The following is a 20650-nucleotide window of genomic DNA, read 5'->3' as shown; positions in this document are numbered from 1 at the left end:
CACAGGATAGGATTAGATACACGGCTCAGCAGAGAGTATCACACAGGAGAGGATTAGATACACGGCTCAGCAGACAGTATCACACAGGATAGGATTAGATACACAGCTCAGCAGACAGTATCACACAGGATAGGATTAGATACACGGCTCAGCAGACAGTATCACACAGGGGAGGATTAGATACACGGCTCAGCAGACAGTATCACACAGGAGAGGATTAGATACACGGCTCAGCAGACAGTATCACACAGGATAGGATTAGATACACGGCTCAGCAGACAGTATCACACAGGATAGGATTAGATACACAGCTCAGCAGACAGTATCACACAGGATAGGATTAGATACACGGCTCAGAAGACAGTATCACACAGGATAGAATTAGATACACGGCTCAGCAGACAGTATCACACAGGATAGGATTAGATACACGGCTCAGAAGACAGTATCACACAGGATAGAATTAGATACACGGCTCAGCAGACAGTATCACACAGGATAGGATTAGCTACACGGCTCAGCAGACAGTATCACACAGGGGAGGATTAGATACACGGCTCAGCAGACAGTATCACACAGGAGAGGATTAGATACACGGCTCAGCAGACAGTATCACACAGGATAGGATTAGATACACGGCTCAGCAGACAGTATCACACAGGATAGGATTAGATACACAGCTCAGCAGACAGTATCACACAGGATAGGATTAGATACACGGCTCAGAAGACAGTATCACACAGGATAGAATTAGATACACGGCTCAGCAGACAGTATCACACAGGATAGGATTAGATACACGGCTCAGCAGACAGTATCACACAGGATAGGATTAGATACACGGCTCAGCAGACAGTATCACACAGGAGAGGATTAGATATACGGCTCAGCAGACAGTATCACACAGGATAGGATTAGATACACGGCTCAGCAGACAGTATCACACAGGAGAGGATTAGATACACGGCTCAGCAGACATTATCACACAGGAGAGGATTAGATACACGGCTCAGCAGACAGTATCACACAGGATTGGATTAGATACACGGCTCAGCAGACAGTATCACACAGGAGAGGATTAGATAGACGGCTCAGCAGACAGTATCACACAGGAGAGGATTAGATACACGGCTCAGCAGACAGTATCACACAAGAGAGGATTAGATACACGGCTCAGCAGACAGTATCACACAGGAGAGGATTAGATACACGGCTCAGCAGACATTATCACACAGGGGAGGATTAGATACACGGCTCAGCAGACAGTATCACACAGGAGAGGATTAGATACACAGCTCAGCAGACAGTATCACACAGGATAGGATTAGATACACGGCTCAGCAGACAGTATCACACAGGAGAGGATTAGATACATGGCTCAGCAGACAGTATCACACAGGAGAGGATTAGATACACAGCTCAGCAGACAGTATCACACAGGAGAGGATTAGATACACGGCTCAGCAGACAGTATCACACAGGATAGGATTAGATACACGGCTCAGCAGACAGTATCACACAGGAGAGGATTAGATACACGGCTCAGCAGACAGTATCACACAGGAGAGGATTAGATACAAGGCTCAGCAGACAGTATCACACAGGAGAGGATTAGATACACGGCTCAGCAGACAGTATCACACAGGGTAGGATTAGATACACGGCTCAGCAGACAGTATCACACAGGAGAGGATTAGATACACGGCTCAGCAGACAGTATCACACAGGAGAGGATTAGATAAACGGCTCAGCAGACAGTATCACACAGGATAGGATTAGATACATGGCTCAGCAGACAGTATCACACAGGAGAGGATTAGATACACGGCTCAGCATACAGTATCACACAGGATAGGATTAGATACACGGCTCAGCAGACAGTATCACACAGGATAGGATTAGATACACGGCTCAGCAGACAGTATCACATAGGATAGGATTAGATACACGGCTCAGCAGACAGTATCACACAGGATAGGATTAGATACACGGCTCAGCAGACAGTATCACACAGGAGAGGATTAGATACACGGCTCAGCAGACAGTATCACACAGGGGAGGATTAGATACACGGCTCAGCAGACAGTATCACACAGGAGAGGATTAGATACACGGCTCAGCAGACAGTATCACACAGTAGAGGATTAGATACACGGCTCAGCAGACAGTATGATCCAGGAGAGGATTAGATACACGGCTCAGCAGACGGTATCACACAGGATTGGATTAGATACACGGCTCAGCAGACAGTATCACACAGGAGAGGATTAGATACACGGCTCAGCAGACAGTATCACACAGGAGAGGATTAGATACACGGCTCAGCAGACAGTATCACACAGGAGAGGATTAGATACACGGCTCAGCAGACAGTATCACACAGGAGAGGATTAGATACACGGCTCAGCAGACAGTATCACACAGGGGAGGATTAGATACACGGCTCAGCAGACAGTATCACACAGGAGAGGATTAGATACACGGCTCAGCAGACAGTATCACACAGTAGAGGATTAGATACACGGCTCAGCAGACGGTATCACACAGGACAGGATTAGATAAACGGCTCAGCAGTCAGTATCACACAGGATAGGATTAGATAAACGGCTCAGCAGACAGTATCACACAGGATAAGATTAGATACACGGCTCAGCAGACAGTATCACACAGGGGAGGATTAGATACACGGCTCAGCAGACAGTATCACACAGGAGAGGATTAGATACACGGCTCAGCAGACAGTATCACACAGTAGAGGATTAGATACACGGCTCAGCAGACAGGATCACACAGGATAGGATTAGATACACGGCTCAGCAGACAGTATCACAAAGGATAGGATTAGATACACAGCTCAGCAGACAGTATCACACAGGATAGGATTAGATACACGGCTCAGCAGACAGTATCACACAGGGGAGGATTAGATACACGGCTCAGCAGACAGTATCACACAGGAGAGGATTAGATACACGGCTCAGCAGACAGTATCACACAGGAGAGGATTAGATATACGGCTCAGCAGACGGTATCACACAGGAGAGGATTAGATACACGGCTCAGCAGACAGTATCACACAGGATAGGATTAGATACACGGCTCAGCAGACAGTATCACACAGGAGAGGATTAGATACACGGCTCAGCAGACAGTATCACACAGGATAGGATTAGATACACGGCTCAGCAGACAGTATCACACAGGATAGGATTAGATACACGGCTCAGAAGACAGTATCACACAGGATAGGATTAGATACACGGCTCAGCAGACAGTATCACACAGGGGAGGATTAGATACACGGCTCAGCAGACAGTATCACACAGGATAGGATTAGATACACAGCTCAGCAGACAGTATCACACAGGATAGGATTAGATACACGGCTCAGAAGACAGTATCACACAGGATAGGATTAGATACACGGCTCAGCAGACAGTATCACACAGGATAGGATTAGATACACGGCTCAGCAGACAGTATCACACAGGATAGGATTAGATACACGGCTCAGCAGACAGTATCACACAGGAGAGGATTAGATATACGGCTCAGCAGACGGTATCACACAGGAGAGGATTAGATACACGGCTCAGCAGACGGTATCACACAGGATAGGATTAGATACACGGCTCAGCAGACAGTATCACACAGGAGAGGATTAGATACACGGCTCAGCAGACAGTATCACACAGGATAGGATTAGATACACGGCTCAGCAGACAGTATCACACAGGATAGGATTAGATACACGGCTCAGCAGACAGTATCACACAGGAGAGGATTAGATACACGGCTCAGCAGACAGTATCACACAGGATAGGATTAGATACACGGCTCAGCAGACAGTATCACACAGGATAGGATTAGATACACGGCTCAGCAGACAGTATCACACAGGAGAGGATTAGATACACGGCTCAGCAGACAGTATCACACAGGATAGGATTAGATACACGGCTCAGCAGACAGTATCACACAGGATAGGATTAGATACACGGCTCAGCAGACAGTATCACACAGGAGAGGATTAGATACACGGCTCAGCAGACAGTATCACACAGGATAGGATTAGATACACGGCTCAGCAGACAGTATCACACAGGAGAGGATTAGATACACGGCTCAGCAGACAGTATCACATAGGATAGGATTAGATACACGGCTCAGCAGACAGTATCACACAGGATAGGATTAGATACACGGCTCAGCAGACAGTATCACACAGGAGAGGATTAGATACACGGCTCAGCAGACAGTATCACACAGGGGAGGATTAGATACACGGCTCAGCAGACAGTATCACACAGGAGAGGATTAGATACACGGCTCAGCAGACAGTATCACACAGTAGAGGATTAGATACACGGCTCAGCAGACAGTATGATCCAGGAGAGGATTAGATACACGGCTCAGCAGACGGTATCACACAGGATTGGATTAGATACACGGCTCAGCAGACAGTATCACACAGGAGAGGATTAGATACACGGCTCAGCAGACAGTATCACACAGGAGAGGATTAGATACACGGCTCAGCAGACAGTATCACACAGGAGAGGATTAGATACACGGCTCAGCAGACAGTATCACACAGGAGAGGATTAGATACACGGCTCAGCAGACAGTATCACACAGGGGAGGATTAGATACACGGCTCAGCAGACAGTATCACACAGGAGAGGATTAGATACACGGCTCAGCAGACAGTATCACACAGTAGAGGATTAGATACACGGCTCAGCAGACGGTATCACACAGGACAGGATTAGATACACGGCTCAGCAGTCAGTATCACACAGGATAGGATTAGATAAACGGCTCAGCAGACAGTATCACACAGGATAAGATTAGATACACGGCTCAGCAGACAGTATCACACAGGGGAGGATTAGATACACGGCTCAGCAGACAGTATCACACAGGAGAGGATTAGATACACGGCTCAGCAGACAGTATCACACAGTAGAGGATTAGATACACGGCTCAGCAGACAGGATCACACAGGATAGGATTAGATACACGGCTCAGCAGACAGTATCACACAGGATAGGATTAGATACACAGCTCAGCAGACAGTATCACACAGGATAGGATTAGATACACGGCTCAGCAGACAGTATCACACAGGGGAGGATTAGATACACGGCTCAGCAGACAGTATCACACAGGAGAGGATTAGATACACGGCTCAGCAGACAGTATCACACAGGATAGGATTAGATACACGGCTCAGCAGACAGTATCACACAGGAGAGGATTAGATATACGGCTCAGCAGACGGTATCACACAGGAGAGGATTAGATACACGGCTCAGCAGACAGTATCACACAGGATAGGATTAGATACACGGCTCAGCAGACAGTATCACACAGGAGAGGATTAGATACACGGCTCAGCAGACAGTATCACACAGGATAGGATTAGATACACGGCTCAGCAGACAGTATCACACAGGATAGGATTAGATACACGGCTCAGAAGACAGTATCACACAGGATAGGATTAGATACACGGCTCAGCAGACAGTATCACACAGGGGAGGATTAGATACACGGCTCAGCAGACAGTATCACACAGGATAGGATTAGATACACAGCTCAGCAGACAGTATCACACAGGATAGGATTAGATACACGGCTCAGAAGACAGTATCACACAGGATAGGATTAGATACACGGCTCAGCAGACAGTATCACACAGGATAGGATTAGATACACGGCTCAGCAGACAGTATCACACAGGATAGGATTAGATACACGGCTCAGCAGACAGTATCACACAAGATAGGATTAGATACACGGCTCAGCAGTCAGTATCACACAGGATAGGATTAGATACACGGCTCAGCAGACAGTATCACACAGGAGAGGATTAGATATACGGCTCAGCAGACGGTATCACACAGGAGAGGATTAGATACACGGCTCAGCAGACAGTATCACACAGGATAGGATTAGATACACGGCTCAGCAGACAGTATCACACAGGAGAGGATTAGATACACGGCTCAGCAGACAGTATCACACAGGATAGGATTAGATACACGGCTCAGCAGACAGTATCACACAGGATAGGATTAGATACACGGCTCAGCAGACAGTATCACACAGGAGAGGATTAGATACACGGCTCAGCAGACAGTATCACACAGGATAGGATTAGATACACGGCTCAGCAGACAGTATCACACAGGATAGGATTAGATACACGGCTCAGCAGACAGTATCACACAGGAGAGGATTAGATACACGGCTCAGCAGACAGTATCACACAGGATAGGATTAGATACACGGCTCAGCAGACAGTATCACACAGGATAGGATTAGATACACGGCTCAGCAGACAGTATCACACAGGAGAGGATTAGATACACGGCTCAGCAGACAGTATCACACAGGATAGGATTAGATACACGGCTCAGCAGACAGTATCACACAGGAGAGGATTAGATACACGGCTCAGCAGACAGTATCACACAGGATAGGATTAGATACACGGCTCAGCAGACAGTATCACACAGGATAGGATTAGATACACAGCTCAGCAGACAGTATCACACAGGATAGGATTAGATACACGGCTCAGCACATAGTATCACACAGGAGAGGATTAGATTCACGGCTCAGCAGATAGTATCACACAGGAGAGGATTAGATACAAGGCTCAGCAGACAGTATCACACAGGATAGGATTAGATACATGGCTCAGCAGACAGTATCACACAGGATAGGATTAGATACACGGCTCAGCAGAGAGTATCACACAGGATAGGATTAGATACACAGCTCAGCACACAGTATCACACAGGATAGGATTAGATACACGGCTCATCAGAGAGTATCACACAGGAGAGGATTAGATACACGGCTCAGCATACAGTATCACACAGGATAGGATTAGATACACGGCTCAGCAGACAGTATCACACAGGATAGGATTAGATACACGGCTCAGCAGACAGTATCACATAGGATAGGATTAGATACACGGCTCAGCAGACAGTATCACACAGGATAGGGTTAGATACACGGCTCAGCAGACAGTATCACACAGGGGAGGATTAGATACACGGCTCAGCAGACAGTATCACACAGGAGAGGATTAGATACACGGCTCAGCAGACAGTATCACACAGGGGAGGATTAGATACACGGCTCAGCAGACAGTATCACACAGGAGAGGATTAGATACACGGCTCAGCAGACAGTATCACACAGTAGAGGATTAGATACACGGCTCAGCAGACAGTATGATCCAGGAGAGGATTAGATACACGGCTCAGCAGACGGTATCACACAGGATTGGATTAGATACACGGCTCAGCAGACAGTATCACACAGGAGAGGATTAGATACACGGCTCAGCAGACAGTATCACACAGGAGAGGATTAGATACACGGCTCAGCAGACAGTATCACACAGGAGAGGATTAGATACACGGCTCAGCAGACAGTATCACACAGGAGAGGATTAGATACACGGCTCAGCAGACAGTATCACACAGGGGAGGATTAGATACACGGCTCAGCAGACAGTATCACACAGGAGAGGATTAGATACACGGCTCAGCAGACAGTATCATACAGGAGAGGATTAGATACACGGCTCAGCAGACAGTATCACACAGTAGAGGATTAGATACACGGCTCAGCAGACAGGATCACACAGGATAGGATTAGATAAACGGCTCAGCAGACAGTATCACACAGGATAGGATTAGATACACGGCTCAGCAGACAGTATCACACAGGGGAGGATTAGATACACGGCTCAGCAGACAGTATCACACAGGAGAGGATTAGATACACGGCTCAGCAGACAGTATCACACAGTAGAGGATTAGATACACGGCTCAGCAGACAGGATCACACAGGATAGGATTAGATACACGGCTCAGCAGACAGTATCACACAGGATAGGATTAGATACACAGCTCAGCAGACAGTATCACACAGGATAGGATTAGATACACGGCTCAGCAGACAGTATCACACAGGGGAGGATTAGATACACGGCTCAGCAGACAGTATCACACAGGAGAGGATTAGATACACGGCTCAGCAGACAGTATCACACAGGATAGGATTAGATACACGGCTCAGCAGACAGTATCACACAGGATAGGATTAGATACACAGCTCAGCAGACAGTATCACACAGGATAGGATTAGATACACGGCTCAGAAGACAGTATCACACAGGATAGAATTAGATACACGGCTCAGCAGACAGTATCACACAGGATAGGATTAGATACACGGCTCAGCAGACAGTATCACACAGGATAGGATTAGATACACGGCTCAGCAGACAGTATCACACAGGATAGGATTAGATACACGGCTCAGCAGACAGTATCACACAGGAGAGGATTAGATGCACGGCTCAGCAGACAGTATCACACAGGAGAGGATTAGATGCACGGCTCAGCAGACAGTATCACACAGGAGAGGATTAGATGCACGGCTCAGCAGACAGTATCACACAGGAGAGGATTAGATGCACGGCTCAGCAGACAGTATCACACAGGATAGGATTAGATACACAGCTCAGCAGACAGTATCACACAGCGAGGATTAGATATACGGCTCAGCAGACAGTATCACACAGGATAGGATTAGATACACGGCTCAGCAGACAGTATCACACAGGAGAGGATTAGATACACGGCTCAGCAGACAGTATCACACAGGAGAGGATTAGATAGACGGCTCAGCAGACAGTATCACACAGGATAGGATTAGATACACGGCTCAGCAGACAGTATCACACAGGAGAGGATTAGATACACGGCTCAGCAGACAGTATCACACAAGAGAGGATTAGATACACGGCTCAGCAGACAGTATCACACAGGAGAGGATTAGATACACGGCTCAGCAGACAGTATCACACAGGAGAGGATTAGATACACGGCTCAGCAGACAGTATCACACAAGAGAGGATTAGATACACGGCTCAGCAGACAGTATCACACAGGAGAGGATTAGATACACGGCTCAGCAGACATTATCACACAGGGGAGGATTAGATACACGGCTCAGCAGACAGTATCACACAGGAGAGGATTAGATACACAGCTCAGCAGACAGTATCACACAGGAGAGGATTAGATACACAGCTCAGCAGACAGTATCACACAGGATAGGATTAGATACACGGCTCAGCAGACAGTATCACACAGGAGAGGATTAGATACACGGCTCAGCAGACAGTATCACACAGGAGAGGATTAGATACACGGCTCAGCAGACAGTATCACACAGGAGAGGATTAGATACACGGCTCAGCAGACAGTATCACACAGGGTAGGATTAGATACACGGCTCAGCAGACAGTATCACACAGGAGAGGATTAGATACACGGCTCAGCAGACAGTATCACACAGGAGAGGATTAGATACACGGCTCAGCAGACAGTATCACACAGGAGAGGATTAGATACACGGCTCAGCAGACAGTATCACACAGGAGAGGATTAGATACACGGCTCAGCAGACAGTATCACACAGGAGAGGATTAGATACACAGCTCAGCAGACAGTATCACACAGAAGATTAGATACAGAGCTCAGCAGACAGTATCACACAGTATAGGATTAGATACACAGCTCAGCAGATAGTATCACACAGGATAGGATTAGATACACGGCTCAGCAGACAGTATCACACAGGAGAGGATTAGATACACGGCTCAGCAGACAGTATCACACAGGAGAGGATTAGATACACGGCTCAGCAGACAGTATCACACAGGAGAGGATTAGATACACGGCTCAGCAGACAGTATCACACAGGAGAAGATTAGATACACGGCTCAGCAGACAGTATCACACAGGAGAGGATTAGATACACGGCTCAGCAGACAGTATCACACAGGAGAGGATTAGATACACAGCTCAGCAGACAGTATCACACAGGGTAGGATTAGATACACGGCTCAGCAGACAGTATCACACAGGAGAGGATTAGATACACGGCTCAGCAGATAGTATCACACAGGGTAGGATTAGATACATGGCTCAGCAGACAGTATCACACAGGAGAGGATTAGATACACAGCTCAGCAGACAGTATCACACAGGAGAGGATTAGATACATGGCTCAGCAGACAGTATCACACAGGAGAGGATTAGATACACGGCTCAGCAGAGGGATCACACAGGAGAGGATTAGATACACGGCTCAGCAGACAGTATCACACAGGAGAGGATTAGATACACAGCTCAGCAGACAGTATCACACAGGATAGGATTAGATACACGGCTCAGCAGACAGTATCACACAGGAGAGGATTAGATACACAGCTCAGCAGACAGTATCACACAGGATAGGATTAGATACACAGCTCAGCACACAGTATCACACAGGATAGGATTAGATACACAGCTCAGCAGAGGGATCACACAGGAGAGGATTAGATACACGGCTCAGCAGACAGTATGATCCAGGAGAGGATTAGATACACGGCTCAGCAGACGGTATCACACAGGATTGGATTAGATACACGGCTCAGCAGACAGTATCACACAGGAGAGGATTAGATACACGGCTCAGCAGACAGTATCACACAGGAGAGGATTAGATAAACGGCTCAGCAGACAGTATCACACAGGATAGGATTAGATACACAGCATCACAGGATAGGATTAGATACACGGCTCAGCAGACAGTATCACACAGGAGAGGATTAGATACATGGCTCAGCAGACAGTATCACACAGGAGAGGATTAGATACACGGCTCAGCATACAGTATCACACAGGATAGGATTAGATACACGGCTCAGCAGACAGTATCACACAGGATAGGATTAGATACACGGCTCAGCAGACAGTATCACATAGGATAGGATTAGATACACGGCTCAGCAGACAGTATCACACAGGATAGGATTAGATACACGGCTCAGCAGACAGTATCACACAGGGTAGGATTAGATACACGGCTCAGCAGACAGTATCACACAGGATAGGATTAGATACACGGCTCAGCAGACAGTATCACACAGGATAGGATTAGATACACGGCTCAGCAGACAGTATCACACAGGGTAGGATTAGATACACGGCTCAGCAGACAGTATCACACAGGAGAGGATTAGATAAACGGCTCAGCAGACAGTATCACACAGGATAGGATTAGATACACAGCATCAAAGGATAGGATTAGATACACGGCTCAGCAGACAGTATCACACAGGAGAGGATTAGATACATGGCTCAGCAGACAGTATCACACAGGAGAGGATTAGATACACGGCTCAGCATACAGTATCACACAGGATAGGATTAGATACACGGCTCAGCAGACAGTATCACACAGGATAGGATTAGATACACGGCTCAGCAGACAGTATCACATAGGATAGGATTAGATACACGGCTCAGCAGACAGTATCACACAGGATAGGGTTAGATACACAGCTCAGCAGACAGTATCACACAGGATAGGATTAGATACACGGCTCAGCAGACAGTATCACACAGGATAGGATTAGATACACGGCTCAGCAGACAGTATCACACAGGAGAGGATTAGATACACGGCTCAGCAGACAGTATCACACAGGGGAGGATTAGATACACGGCTCAGCAGACAGTATCACACAGGAGAGGATTAGATACACGGCTCAGCAGACAGTATCACACAGTAGAGGATTAGATACACGGCTCAGCAGACAGTATGATCCAGGAGAGGATTAGATACACGGCTCAGCAGACGGTATCACACAGGATTGGATTAGATACACGGCTCAGCAGACAGTATCACACAGGAGAGGATTAGATACACGGCTCAGCAGACAGTATCACACAGGAGAGGATTAGATACACGGCTCAGCAGACAGTATCACACAGGATTGGATTAGATACACGGCTCAGCAGACAGTATCACACAGGAGAGGATTAGATACACGGCTCAGCAGACAGTATCACACAGGATAGGATTAGATACACGGCTCAGCAGACAGTATCACACAGGATAGGATTAGATACACAGCTCAGCAGACAGTATCACACAGGATAGGATTAGATACACGGCTCAGCAGACAGTATCACACAGGGGAGGATTAGATACACGGCTCAGCAGACAGTATCACACAGGAGAGGATTAGATACACGGCTCAGCAGACAGTATCACACAGGATAGGATTAGATACACGGCTCAGCAGACAGTATCACACAGGATAGGATTAGATACACAGCTCAGCAGACAGTATCACACAGGATAGGATTAGATACACGGCTCAGAAGACAGTATCACACAGGATAGGATTAGATACACGGCTCAGCAGACAGTATCACACAGGATAGGATTAGATACACGGCTCAGCAGACAGTATCACACAGGAGAGGATTAGATACACGGCTCAGCAGACAGTATCACACAGGAGAGGATTAGATACACGGCTCAGCAGACAGTATCACACAGGATAGGATTAGATACACGGCTCAGCAGACAGTATCACACAGGATAGGATTAGATACACGGCTCAGCAGACAGTATCACACAGGATAGGATTAGATACACGGCTCAGCAGACAGTATCACACAGGAGAGGATTAGATACACGGCTCAGCAGACAGTATCACACAGGATAGGATTAGATACACGGCTCAGCAGACAGTATCACACAGGATAGGATTAGATACACGGCTCAGCAGACAGTATCACACAGGAGAGGATTAGATACACGGCTCAGCAGACAGTATCACACAGGAGAGGATTAGATACACGGCTCAGCAGACAGTATCACACAGGATAGGATTAGATACACAGCTCAGCAGACAGTATCACACAGGATAGGATTAGATACACGGCTCAGCACATAGTATCACACAGGAGAGGATTAGATACACGGCTCAGCACACTGTATCACACAGGATAGGATTAGATACACGGCTCAGCAGACAGTATCACACAGGAGAGGATTAGATACAAGGCTCAGCAGACAGTATCACACAGGATAGGATTAGATACATGGCTCAGCAGACAGTATCACACAGGATAGGATTAGATACACGGCTCAGCAGAGAGTATCACACAGGATAGGATTAGATACACAGCTCAGCACACAGTATCACACAGGATAGGATTAGATACACGGCTCATCAGAGAGTATCACACAGGATAGGATTAGATACACAGCTCAGCAGACAGTATCACACAGGAGAGGATTAGATACACGGCTCAGCAGACAGTATCACACAGGAGAGGATTAGATACACGGCTCAGCAGACAGTATCACACAGGAGAGGATTAGATACACGGCTCAGCAGACAGTATCACACAGGGTAGGATTAGATACAGGGTTCAGCAGACAGTATCACACAGGAGAGGATTAGATACACGGCTCAGCAGACAGTATCACACAGGATTGGATTAGATACACGGCTCAGCAGATAGTATCACACAGGGTAGGATTAGATACACGGCTCAGCAGATAGTATCACACAGGGTAGGATTAGATACACGGCTCAGCAGATAGTATCACACAGGGTAGGATTAGATACACGGCTCAGCAGACAGTATCACACAGGATAGGATTAGATACACGGCTCAGCAGATAGTATCACACAGGGTAGGATTAGATACACGGCTCAGCAGACAGTATCACACAGGATAGGATTAGATACACGGCTCAGCAGATAGTATCACACAGGATTGGATTAGATACACGGCTCAGCAGATAGTATCACACAGGGTAGGATTAGATACACGGCTCAGCAGACAGTATCACACAGGAGAGGATTAGATACACGGCTCAGCAGACAGTATCACACAGGATTGGATTAGATACACGGCTCAGCAGACAGTATCACACAGGAGAGGATTAGATACACGGCTCAGCAGACAGTATCACACAGGAGAGGATTAGATACACGGCTCAGTAGACAGTATCACACAAGAGAGGATTAGATACACGGCTCAGCAGACAGTATCACACAGGAGAGGATTAGATACACGGCTCAGCAGACATTATCACACAGGGGAGGATTAGATACACGGCTCAGCAGACAGTATCACACAGGAGAGGATTAGATACACAGCTCAGCAGACAGTATCACACAGGATAGGATTAGATACACGGCTCAGCAGACAGTATCACACAGGGTAGGATTAGATACACGGCTCAGCAGACAGTATCACACAGGGTAGGATTAGATACACGGCTCAGCAGACAGTATCACACAGGAGAGGATTAGATACACGGCTCAGCAGACAGTATCACACAGGGTAGGATTAGATACACGGCTCAGCAGACAGTATCACACAGGAGAGGATTAGATACACGGCTCAGCAGACAGTATCACACAGGAGAGGATTAGATACACGGCTCAGCAGACAGTATCACACAGGAGATGATTAGATACACGGCTCAGCAGACAGTATCACACAGGGTAGGATTAGATACACGGCTCAGCAGACAGTATCACACAGGAGAGGATTAGATACACGGCTCAGCAGACAGTATCACACAGGGTAGGATTAGATACACGGCTCAGCAGACAGTATCACACAGGAGAGGATTAGATACACGGCTCAGCAGACAGTATCACACAGGAGAGGATTAGATACACGGCTCAGCAGACAGTATCACACAGGAGATGATTAGATACACGGCTCAGCAGACAGTATCACACAGGAGAGGATTAGATACACGGCTCAGCAGACAGTATCACACAGGAGAGGATTAGATACACGGCTCAGCAGACAGTATCACACAGGAGAGGATTAGATACACGGCTCAGCAGACAGTATCACACAGGAGAGGATTAGATACACGGCTCAGCAGACAGTATCACACAGGAGAGGATTAGATACACAGCTCAGCAGACAGTATCACACAGGAGAGGATTAGATACATGGCTCAGCAGACAGTATCACACAGGAGAGGATTAGATACACGGCTCAGCAGATAGTATCACACAGGACAGGATTAGATACACGGCTCAGCAGACAGTATCACACAGGAGAGGATTAGATACACAGCTCAGCAGACAGTATCACACAGGAGAGGATTAGATACATGGCTCAGCAGACAGTATCACACAAGAGAGGATTAGATACACGGCTCAGCAGACAGTATCACACAGGAGAGGATTAGATACACGGCTCAGCAGAGGGATCACACAGGAGAGGATTAGATACACGGCTCAGCAGACAGTATGATCCAGGAGAGGATTAGATACACGGCTCAGCAGACGGTATCACACAGGATTGGATTAGATACACGGCTCAGCAGACAGTATCACACAGGAGAGGATTAGATACACGGCTCAGCAGACAGTATCACACAGGAGAGGATTAGATACACGGCTCAGCATACAGTATCACACAGGATAGGATTAGATACACGGCTCAGCAGACAGTATCACACAGGATAGGATTAGATACACGGCTCAGCAGACAGTATCACACAGGATAGGGTTAGATACACAGCTCAGCAGACAGTATCACACAGGATAGGATTAGATACACGGCTCAGCAGACAGTATCACACAGGGGAGGATTAGATACACGGCTCAGCAGACAGTATCACACAGGAGAGGATTAGATACACGGCTCAGCAGACAGTATCACACAGGATAGGATTAGATACACGGCTCAGCAGACAGTATCACACAGGAGAGGATTAGATACACGGCTCAGCAGACAGTATCACACAGGAGAGGATTAGATACACGGCTCAGCAGACGGTATCACACAGGAGAGGATTAGATATACGGCTCAGCAGACAGTATCACACAGGATAGGATTAGATACACGGCTCAGCAGACAGTATCACACAGGATAGGATTAGATACACAGCTCAGCAGACAGTATCACACAGGATAGGATTAGATACACGGCTCAGCAGACAGTATCACACAGGATAGGATTAGATACACGGCTCAGCAGACGGTATCACACAGGAGAGGATTAGATACACGGCTCAGCAGACAGTATCACACAGGATAGGATTAGATACACGGCTCAGCAGACAGTATCACACAGGATAGGATTAGATACACGGCTCAGCAGAGAGTATCACACAGGATAGGATTAGATACACGGCTCAGCAGACAGTATCACACAGGATAGGATTAGATACACGGCTCAGCAGACAGTATCACACAGGAGAGGATTAGATACACGGCTCAGCAGACAGTATCACACAGGAGAGGATTAGATACACGGCTCAGCAGACAGTATCACACAGGAGAGGATTAGATACACGGCTCAGCAGACAGTATCACACAGGAGAGGATTAGATACACGGCTCAGCAGACGGTATCACACAGGATAGGATTAGATACACGGCTCAGCAGACAGTATCACACAGGATAGGATTAGATACACGGCTCAGCAGACAGTATCACACAGGATAGGATTAGATACACGGCTCAGCAGACAGTATCACACAGGATAGGATTAGATACACGGCTCAGCAGACAGTATCACACAGGAGAGGATTAGATACACGGCTCAGCAGACAGTATCACACAGGATAGGATTAGATACACGGCTCAGCAGACAGTATCACACAGGAGAGGATTAGATACACGGCTCAGCAGACAGTATCACACAGGATAGGATTAGATACACGGCTCAGCAGACAGTATCACACAGGAGAGGATTAGATACACGGCTCAGCAGACAGTATCACACAGGAGAGGATTAGATACACGGCTCAGCAGACAGTATCACACAGGATAGGATTAGATACACGGCTCAGCAGACAGTATCACACAGGATAGGATTAGATACACGGCTCAGCAGACAGTATCACACAGGAGAGGATTAGATACACGGCTCAGCAGACAGTATCACACAGGATAGGATTAGATACACGGCTCAGCAGACAGTATCACACAGGAGAGGATTAGATACTCGGCTCAGCAGACAGTATCACACAGGAGAGGATTAGATACACGGCTCAGCAGACAGTATCACACAGGATAGGATTAGATACACGGCTCAGCAGACAGTATCACACAGGATAGGATTAGATACACGGCTCAGCAGACAGTATCACACAGGAGAGGATTAGATACACGGCTCAGCAGACAGTATCACACAGGATAGGATTAGATACACGGCTCAGCAGACAGTATCACACAGGATAGGATTAGATACACGGCTCAGCACATAGTATCACACAGGAGAGGATTAGATACACGGCTCAGCAGATAGTATCACACAGGAGAGGATTAGATACAAGGCTCAGCAGACAGTATCACACAGGATAGGATTAGATACACAGCTCAGCAGAGAGTATCACACAGGATAGGATTAGATACAAGGCTCAGCAGACAGTATCACACAGGATAGGATTAGATACACGGCTCAGCAGATAGTATCACACAGGGGAGGATTAGATACACGGCTCAGCAGACAGTATCACACAGGAGAGGATTAGATACACGGCTCAGCAGACAGTATGACCCAGGAGAGGATTAGATACACGGCTCAGCAGACGGTATCACACAGGAGAGGATTAGATACACGGCTCAGCAGACAGTATCACACAGGAGAGGATTAGATACACGGCTCAGCAGACAGTATCACACAGGATAGGATTAGATACACGGCTCAGCAGACAGTATCACACAGGATAGGATTAGATACACGGCTCAGCAGACAGTATCACACAGGATAGGATTAGATACACGGCTCAGCAGACAGTATCACACAGGATAGGATTAGATACACAGCTCAGCAGACAGTATCACACAGGATAGGATTAGATACACGGCTCAGCAGACAGTATCACACAGGGGAGGATTAGATACACGGCTCAGCAGACAGTATCACACAGGAGAGGATTAGATACACGGCTCAGCAGACAGTATCACACAGTAGAGGATTAGATACACGGCTCAGCAGACAGGATCACACAGGATAGGATTAGATACACGGCTCAGCAGACAGTATCACACAGGATAGGATTAGATACACGGCTCAGCAGACAGTATCACACAGGATAGGATTAGATACACAGCTCAGCAGACAGTATCACACAGGATAGGATTAGATACACGGCTCAGAAGACAGTATCACACAGGATAGGATTAGATACACGGCTCAGCAGACAGTATCACACAGGATAGGATTAGATACACGGCTCAGCAGACAGTATCACACAGAATAGGATTAGATACACGGCTCAGCAGACAGTATCACACAGGAGAGGATTAGATATACGGCTCAGCAGACAGTATCACACAGGATAGGATTAGATACACGGCTCAGCAGACAGTATCACACAGGAGAGGATTAGATACACGGCTCAGCAGACAGTATCACACAGGATAGGATTAGATACACGGCTCAGCAGACAGTATCACACAGGATAGGATTAGATACACGGCTCAGCAGACAGTATCACACAGGAGAGGATTAGATACACGGCTCAGCAGACAGCATCACACAGGATAGGATTAGATACACGGCTCAGCAGACAGTATCACACAGGAGAGGATTAGATACACGGCTCAGCAGACAGTATCACACAGGATAGGATTAGATACACGGCTCAGCAGACAGTATCACACAGGAGAGGATTAGATACACGGCTCAGCAGACAGTATCACACAGGAGAGGATTAGATACACGGCTCAGCAGACAGTATCACACAGGATAGGATTAGATACACGGCTCAGCAGACAGTATCACACAGGAGAGGATTAGATACACGGCTCAGCAGACAGTATCACACAGGAGAGGATTAGATACACGGCTCAGCAGACAGTATCACACAGGAGAGGATTAGATACACGGCTCAGCAGACAGTATCACACAGGATAGGATTAGATACACAGCTCAGCAGACAGTATCACACAGGAGAGGATTAGATACACAGCTCAGCAGACAGTATCACACAGGATAGGATTAGATACACGGCTCAGCAGACAGTATCACACAGGATAGGATTAGATACACGGCTCAGCAGACAGTATCACACAGGATAGGATTAGATACACGGCTCAGCAGACAGTATCACACAGGATAGGATTAGATACACAGCTCAGCAGACAGTATCACACAGGATAGGATTAGATACACGGCTCAGCAGACAGTATCACACAGGGGAGGATTAGATACACGGCTCAGCAGACAGTATCACACAGGAGAGGATTAGATACACGGCTCAGCAGACAGTATCACACAGTATAGGATTAGATACACGGCTCAGCAGACAGGATCACACAGGATAGGATTAGATACACGGCTCAGCAGACAGTATCACACAGGATAGGATTAGATACACGGCTCAGCAGACAGTATCACACAGGATAGGATTAGATACACGGCTCAGCAGACAGTATCACACAGGATAGGATTAGATACACAGCTCAGCAGACAGTATCACACAGGATAGGATTAGATACACGGCTCAGCAGACAGTATCACACAGGGGAGGATTAGATACACGGCTCAGCAGACAGTATCACACAGGAGAGGATTAGATACACGGCTCAGCAGACAGTATCACACTGTAGAGGATTAGATACACGGCTCAGCAGACAGTATCACACAGGATAGGATTAGATACACAGCTCAGCAGGCAGTATCACACAGGATAGGATTAGATACACGGCTCAGAAGACAGTATCACACAGGATAGGATTAGATACACAGCTCAGCAGACAGTATCACACAGGATAGGATTAGATACACGGCTCAGAAGACAGTATCACACAGGATAGGATTAGATACACGGCTCAGCAGACAGTATCACACAGGATAGGATTAGATACACGGCTCAGCAGACAGTATCACACAGAATAGGATTAGATACACGGCTCAGCAGACAGTATCACACAGGACAGGATTAGATATACGGCTCAGCAGACAGTATCACACAGGATAGGATTAGATACACGGCTCAGCAGACAGTATCACACAGGAGAGGATTAGATACACGGCTCAGCAGACAGTATCACACAGGATAGGATTAGATACACGGCTCAGCAGACAGTATCACACAGGAGAGGATTAGATACACGGCTCAGCAGACAGTATCACACAGGATAGGATTAGATACACGGCTCAGCAGACAGTATCACACAGGATAGGATTAGATACACGGCTCAGCAGACAGTATCACACAGGAGAGGATTAGATACAGCTCAGCAGACAGTATCACACAGGATGGGATTAGATACACGGCTCAGCAGACAGTATCACACAGGAGAGGATTAGATACACGGCTCAGCAGACAGTATCACACAGGAGAGGATTAGATACACGGCTCAGCAGACAGTATCACACAGGATAGGATTAGATACACGGCTCAGCAGACAGTATCACACAGGATAGGATTAGATACACGGCTCAGCAGACAGTATCACACAGGAGAGGATTAGATACACGGCTCAGCAGTCAGTATCACACAGGATAGGATTAGATACACGGCTCAGCAGACAGTATCACACAGGAGAGGATTAGATACACGGCTCAGCAGACAGTATCACACAGGATGGGATTAGATACACGGCTCAGCAGACAGTATCACACAGGAGAGGATTAGATACACGGCTCAGCAGACAGTATCACACAGGATAGGATTAGATACACGGCTCAGCAGACAGTATCACACAGGATAGGATTAGATACACGGCTCAGCAGACAGTATCACACAGGATAGGATTAGATACACA

The 20650-nt window shown here is 47.2% G+C and overlaps 1 protein-coding gene across 2 annotated transcripts in view; it reads left to right on the top strand.

The window, feature by feature from the left end:
* The window catches only part of HAO2 (hydroxyacid oxidase 2), a 321468-nt gene that overhangs the window by 167055 nt on the left and 133763 nt on the right, over nucleotides 1-20650 (top strand). The gene's annotated exons all lie outside the window — the stretch shown is intronic.

This window comes from Phyllobates terribilis, unplaced genomic scaffold (genome assembly GCF_046119375.1).
Source record: "Phyllobates terribilis strain yellow unplaced genomic scaffold, ASM4611937v1 Scaffold_2__4_contigs__length_985480577, whole genome shotgun sequence".
Lineage (NCBI taxonomy): Eukaryota > Metazoa > Chordata > Amphibia > Anura > Dendrobatidae > Phyllobates > Phyllobates terribilis.
Note: the sequence above shows the minus strand (reverse complement) of the source record. Positions and strands in the feature narration are given on the sequence as shown.